The sequence below is a fragment of the Panulirus ornatus genome, chromosome 40, assembly GCF_036320965.1.
Source record: "Panulirus ornatus isolate Po-2019 chromosome 40, ASM3632096v1, whole genome shotgun sequence".
Taxonomy (NCBI): domain Eukaryota; kingdom Metazoa; phylum Arthropoda; class Malacostraca; order Decapoda; family Palinuridae; genus Panulirus; species Panulirus ornatus.
The window spans coordinates 10,616,740-10,624,767 of NC_092263.1; positions in this window are offsets into that span (position 1 = coordinate 10,616,740).

Below are 8,028 nucleotides of genomic sequence, written 5' to 3' on the forward strand. Positions count from 1 at the left end.
ATCTATCTAAAAGGTTCATTTCTATGGGCACTAATTCAGAGTGCATTACACAATTATGATACATGGAAAGGCAGGTGTAAAGAGACAAAACATAACTGGAAAGAAAAAATACTACCAATGCATCCCCTGTATGTCACAGAAGGTGACTTAGAGGGATGGGGGTAGAGGGGCTCGAAATCCTCCCCTCCAATATTAGTACATTCCAAAGAAAGAAACGGGTTGGGGCTTTGAAACCCTCCCTCCAGTATTATTACTTTAAAAGATCCAAAGAAAGAAACAGAGGAAGAGCAAAAATGAGGATTTTTTTTCCTCTATACTCAGTCATCTGCTCCTGATGCTACCTCCCTAGGGTTGGAAACAACAAACAGATATGAAAAAAATGAAATGTTAACTATAGTACTAATCATATAATAGATAACCTAGCATGAGGATCATTACAATAAATTTACCAGAGGTGACTCCACGCAGAGGTTAATCATCACAAATCAGGTACTGATTTGGTAATCGGATATAATGAATCACTGAATACTTCATAAATGCACTGCACTTCTGGAGAGTACTGAGAAGTTGAGCAGTTTTACCACTCAATACACAACTGAAGTGGAATGTTCTGTGTGGTGCTATAAAAAAAAATCAATTTAATTCATATTCCATGTGGGTGAATCTGCATGCACAGTCTTAGCAAAACACACTACAAATATTCCATGATGCAATTTTGATTGTGACAAAGTGATTTATTTTGTAATCATAAAACCCCAGGAATCCCTTTACTGGGCTCTTGCAGGTTCAAGGCAGCAAAGCAATCAGTAGCAGGAAAAGGACCGAGATTAAACCCCCCTTTCATCCACTGATGCTAATACAACCTTGACAAAAGTGAATCTTCACTTGCAGTGTAACCGTAAGCAGGCAGGGGTCCAATAACACTTGACAGAGTCATTTGCTTTTGGACCATTATCATATGATTGCTATGGACATGAGTACCTACTTTTGATATATATTTTTTTTATTATTTTGCTTTGTCACTGTCTCCTGCGTTTGCGAGGTAGCGCAAGGAAACAGACGAAAGAAATGGCCCAACCCACCCCCATACACATGTTTATACATACACGTCCACATGCAAATATACATACCTATACATCTCAATGTACACATATATATACACACACAGACACATACATATATACCCATGCACACAATTCACACTGACTGCCTTTATTCATTCCCATCGCCACCTCGCCACACATGGAATACCATCCCCCTCCCCCCTCATGTGTGCGAGGTAGCGCTAGGAAAAGACAACAAAGGCCTCATTCATTCACACTCGGTCTCTAGCTGTCATGCAATAATGCCCGAAACCACAGCTCCCTTTCCACATCCAGGCCCCACACAACTTTCCATGGTTTACCCCAGACGCTTCACATGCCCTGATTCAATCCACTGACAGCACGTCAACCCCGGTATACCACATCGATCCAATTCACTCTATTCCTTGCATGTTCAGGCCCCAATCACTCAAAATCCTTTTCACTCCATCTTTCCACCTCCATATATATATATATGTGTGTGTGTGTGTGTGTGTGTGTGTGTGTGTACATGAGTGGATGGGCCATTCTTCATCTGTTTCCTGGCACTACCTTGCTGATGCAGGTGATTATGTATAATAAATAAATATTTATAATTATATTCTGGGAGCTTTGAAGAATGTGTGGAAGGCGAAAACATTATAGCAGAGCAAAAATGGGTATGTTTGAAGGAATAGTGGTTCCAACAATGTTATACGGTTGCGAGGCATGGGCTATAGATAGGGTTGTGTAGAGGAGGGTGGATGTGTTGGAAATGAAACGTTTGAGGACAATATGTGATGTGAGGTGGTTTGATCACATAAGTAATGAAAGGGTAAGATAGATGTGTGGTGATGAAAAGTGTGTGGTTGAGAGAATAGAAGAGGATGTGTTGAAATGGTTTGGACACATGGAGAGAATGAGTGGGGAAAGATTGACAAAGATATATGTGTCAGAGGTGGAGGGAAGAAGGAGAAGCAGGAGACCAAATTGGAGGTGGAAAGATGGAGTTGGAAAGATGGAGTGATGAAGATTTTGAGTGATCAGGGCCTGAATATACAGGAAGGTGAAAGGCGTGCAAGGAATAGAGTGAATTGGAACGATGTGGTACACCTGGGTCGATGTACTGTCAGTGGATTGAAGCAGGGCATGTGAAGCGTCTGGGGTAAAACATAGAAAAGTCTGTGGGGCCAGGATGTGGAAAGGGAGCTGTGGTTCCGGTACATTAGAAATAATTTAAAAAAAATCTTATCTGTATGAAAAACCAATGTAAAATAAACATCACTGATGTTTACCTACAAGAGATGCAGTCATGCAAAAGCACATGCACCTAAAGGTATGTCTGGTATATTTTTTGTGGCTTACAAATTTGCATTAGTTGGCAGATGTATGCTAAGAAGTAAAGCTTTGAGATATGAAAACCAAGCTGATTTATTTTGCAATAAAACTTTATGGCATGTTTCACTAGTTTAATTCTAGATACATAGTTAAAAGTCATAAAAATTCCAGACAATAAATTCTTAAAAAATAATCAGGAAAGTTATAAAAATGAACAAAAATTCTTCTGATGAAAACTATATATATATATATATACGTGTAGGAAGAGAGGAAAGTGATTGGTTCTCAGTGAATGTAGGTTTGCGGCAGGGGTGTGTGATGTCTCCATGGTTGTTTAATTTGTTTATGGATGGGGTTGTTAGGGAGGTAAATGCAAGAGTCCTGGAAAGAGGGGCAAGTATGAAGTCTGTTGGGGATGAGAGAGCTTGGGAAGTGAGTCAGTTGTTGTTCGCTGATGATACAGCGCTGGTGGCTGATTCATGTGAGAAACTGCAGAAGCTGGTGACTGAGTTTGGTAAAGTGTGTGGAAGAAGAAAGTTAAGAGTAAATGTGAATAAGAGCAAGGTTATTAGGTACAGTAGGGTTGAGGGTCAAGTCAATTGGGAGGTGAGTTTGAATGGAGAAAAACTGGAGGAAGTGAAGTGTTTTAGATATCTGGGAGTGGATCTGGCAGCGGATGGAACCATGGAAGCGGAAGTGGATCATAGGGTGGGGGAGGGGGCGAAAATTTTGGGAGCCTTGAAAAATGTGTGGAAGTCGAGAACATTATCTCGGAAAGCAAAAATGGGTATGTTTGAGGGAATGGTGGTTCCAACAATGTTGTATGGTTGCGAGGCGTGGGCTATGGATAGAGTTGTGCGCAGGAGGATGGATGTGCTGGAAATGAGATGTTTGAGGACAATGTGTGGTGTGAGGTGGTTTGATCGAGTAAGTAACGTAAGGGTAAGAGAGATGTGTGGAAATAAAAAGAGCGTGGTTGAGAGAGCAGAAGAGGGTGTTTTGAAATGGTTTGGGCACATGGAGAGAATGAGTGAGGAAAGATTGACCAAGAGGATATATGTGTCGGAGGTGGAGGGAACGAGGAGAAGAGGGAGACCAAATTGGAGGTGGAAAGATGGAGTGAAAAAGATTTTGTGTGATCGGGGCCTGAACATGCAGGAGGGTGAAAGGAGGGCAAGGAATAGAGTGAATTGGAGCGATGTGGTATACAGGGGTTGACGTGCTGTCAGTGGATTGAATCAAGGCATGTGAAGCGTCTGGGGTAAACCATGGAAAGCTGTGTAGGTATGTATATTTGCGTGTGTGGACGTGTGTATGTACATGTGTATGGGGGGGGGGGTTGGGCCATTTCTTTCGTCTGTTTCCTTGCGCTACCTCGCAAACGCGGGAGACAGCGACAAAGTATAAAAAAAAAAAAAAAAAAAAAAAAAAATATATATATATATATATATATATATATATATATATATATTCCTATGAGTCCACGGAGGAAATGAAACACGATAAGTTCCCAAGTGCACTTTCGTGTAATAATCACATCAGGGGAGACACAAGAGACAAATATAAGTCAGTTGATATACATCAAAGAGACGAAGCTAGGACGCCATTTGGTAAACATGCGATTGTCCAAGACATACGTATGTCTTGGACAATCACATGTTTACCAAATGGCGCTCCCTTATATATATATATATGTCTGATGACAGAGTGGCAGATATAGGGTGTTTGGGTCGAGGTGGTGTGCAAAGTGAGAGGGTTAGGGAAATGATTTGGTAAACAGAGAAGAGTAGTAAAAGCTTTGCGGAAGATGAAAGCCGGCAAGGCAGCAGTTTGGATGTATTGCAGTGGAATTTATTAAAAAAGGGGTGACTGTATGGTTGACTGGTTGGTAAGGTTATTTAATGTATGTATGACTCATGGTGAGGTGCCTGAGGATTGGCGGAATGCGTGCATAGTGCCATTGTACAAAGGCAAAGGGGATAAGAGTGAGTGCTCAAATTACAGAGGTATAAGTTTGTTGAGTATTCCTGGTAAATTATATGGGAGGGTATTGATTGAGAGGGTGAAGGCATGTACAGAGCATCAGATTGGGGAAGAGCAGTGTGGTTTCAGAAGTGGTAGAGGATGTGTGGATCAGGTGTTTGCTTTGAAGAATGTATGTGAGAAATACTTAGAAAAGCAAATGGATTTGTATGTAGCATTATGGATCTGGAGAAGGCATATGATAGAGTTGATAGAGATGCTCTGTGGAAGGTATTAAGAATATATGGTGTGGGAGGCAAGTTGTTAGAAGCAGTGAAAAGTTTTATCGAGGATGTAAGGCATGTGTACTGTAGGAAGAGAGGAAAGTGGTTGGTTCTCAGTGAATGTAGGTTGCGGCAGGGTGTGTGATGTCTCCATGGTTGTTTAATTTGTTTATGGATGGGTTGTTAGGGAGGTAAATGCAAGAGTCTTGGAAAGAGGGCAAGTATGAAGTCTGTTGGGGATGAGAGAGCTTGGGAAGTGAGTCAGTTGTTGTTCGCTGATGATACAGCGCTGGTGGCGGATTCATGTGAGAAACTGCAGAAGCTGGTGACGGAGTTTGGTAAAGTGTGTGGAAGAAGAAAGTTAAGAGTAAATGTGAATAAGAGCAAGGTTATTAGGTACAGTAGGGTTGAGGGTCAAGTCAATTGGGAGGTGAGTTTGAATGGTGAAAAACTGGAGGAAGTGAAGTGTTTTAGATATCTGGGAGTGGATCTGTCAGCGGATGGAACCATGGAAGCGGAAGTGGATCATAGGGTGGGGGAGGGGCGAAAATTTTGGGAGCCTTGAAAAATGTGTGGAAGTCGAGAACATTATCCCGGAAAGCAAAAATGGGTATGTTTGAAGGAATAGTAGTTCCAACAATGTTTATGGTTGCGAGGCGTGGGCTATGGATAGAGTTGTGCGCAGGAGATGGATGTGCTGGAAATGAGATGTTTGAGGACAATGTGTGGTGTGAGGTGGTTTGATCGAGTAAGTAACGTAAGGGTAAGAGAGATGTGTGGAAATAAAAAGAGCGTGGTTGAGAGAGCAGAAGAGGTGTTTTAAAATGGTTTGGGCACATGGGAGAATGAGTGAGGAAAGATTGACCAAGAGGATATATGTGTTGGAGGTGGGGGAACGAGGAGAAGAGGGAGACCAAATTGGAGGTGGAAAGATGGAGTGAAAAAGAATTTTGTGTGATCGGGGCCTGAACATGCAGGAGGTGAAAGGAGGGCAAGGAATAGAGTGAATTGGAGCAATGTGGTATACAGGGGTTGACGTGCTGTCAGTGGATTGAATCAAGGCATGTGAAGCGTCCGGGGTAAACCATGGAAAGCTGTGTAGGTATATATATTTGTGTGTGTGGACGTGTGTATGTACATGTGTATGGGGGGGTTGGGCCATTTCTTTCGTCTGTTTCCTTGCGCTACCTCGCAAACGCGGGAGACAGCGACAAAGTATAAAAAAAAAAAAAAAAAAAAAAAAAATATATATATATATATATAAATATATATATATATATAATATATATTATATATATATATATATATATATATATATATAGAACCTTGTATCTTAATAATGTTGGGGTGCCACTCCAGTTCAAGAGAAACAGAGGCCATTTGAAGAAGAAAGAGACACTATCATATTCTAATCATCACACACATAGACATACCCACACACACAGGGTAACAGGGAGATCAAAATACTGCAGAAATATGAGACAAAAGGCAGCAGTGGTCAGACAAATGGCTTACATACTTAAGATGAAAAACTAAGTTTACACATCACAGCACAATTATCATGTGAAAAAGGACCATGGAGTACATTTCAAATAAAACTTAATCAAGAAAGCATATGAAGCTGGTCATAAGCAAAGCAAATTATTTGGACATTAGGTAGAGGAGTTCTGCACTCAGGCCCCATCTCTTGCACAGCATGTGTGAATGTTCGTGGCTATGCTTGCATGCAGGCATGGATGTGTGTGTGTGTGATTGTGTGCCAATCAAAATACCCAGATTTACAGCAAACTTAAGCAAATACAATGCAAGCTTCTGCACATCAAAACAGCATGACCGAGAATGACAAGTGACAGTTTAGATCAACTTTCTATTGTTTGTTTCATTGACTCCTACATGATAATAAACAATGACATGAAAAGGTGACTGACCCATCTACCTCAAATGGCTGATCTACTTGTTCCCTGTCAGTAAAACAGCTGCCAAGGCCTGTCAATAATTCTTCTGACTTAAATTTTGGTCTTAGAATAATTCTTTCACCAAAAGAGATACACCTTTGACAAGTCAGTATCAAAACAAAACTCATTTACATCACTTCTGCAACTTAATACAGTTCAGTAATATGACATAACCAAATTGTTTTTATGAAAGCTAGTAACTAACTAAGCAACCAATTTTATATTGACCATGATTTATGGTTACCCACACAATACATTTTGCTCTATAAAGTGGGCAAATAAAACATAAAAAAATGTTCTGAAAAAGTGAATTTACAATATCATAGGTATATTTTTGGTATCAGAATGAAAAAATGTTAAGTTGCAATACCCTCTAAAATCATTAGGCAGTCTGCTATATCATAACATCAGTGATTTTGGGTACTACCTCAACTTTCAAACAGCAGCTTTCTTCGGAATAACAATGGTTGTATAAAGATAATGTGCTTCACATTATAAGAAAGTACATTATCAATGTAGAAAAGTAACAAAAATAAAAGTTAATCCCAAATCTGATTCAGCTGAAAAGGTACACTCAACATTCTCCTCTAACCAGTTTGTGTAACACTAGTTAGAAGCTATCAGGTCCACAAACATTCTCTGCTAAACAATTTGTGTAACAATAGTTAGAAGCTAACATATTCTGAGTCATCTGTTAGATATTTTCATCTACATGTCTTTTTAAAGAGGATACCACAAGAGACACTTTTAAGTCACTGGTCACCACAAATGTAGTTCTATTTTAGACATACTTCAATCATACAAAATTACTCATTAAAATTTTTTTTTCAATGCTGGCACATACACTCACCAGCCAGTGGGCTCTTAAGCTGAGGAGTACAAGAACAAGCTTGCTGATTTTTTTCAGCAATTATGTACTTTAAGTACTTTGTGACTTACAGGTATCTCTGATCTAGGAGACTCATGTCTTTTGATTGTTGTGAGCTGCCTGTTAAAAGAGGCACATGAACTTACATAAGAGAATAACATGCACATTTTTCAGACACTACATTTCTAAACTTCATGCTGCTGCTGCTGCTTTCAAAATCATACCTTAATTAGTTGCTATTTAACATCTCTACGTTGTAAATTCTAAGTCAAGCAACACAACAGAGTCCAGTACGAAATGTTTAATGATATTTTATTTACAAATGGCATTATATGTAGATTTATACTGTAAGTATAATAAACTTTGAAAACAGTCTGTTCATCCTATTAGTACTTTAAAATGTTGAGTTCAATATGAACAATAGGAAAAATATTCTTTAAACTTGCTAACTAAGCATATACATATGCTTTTATATCTGGAGATGCAGTTACTTATGTCTTTTAAGTGATCATGAATGCCCACAATTCAAAAGGAAGACATGTGTCTAAATGATATATATA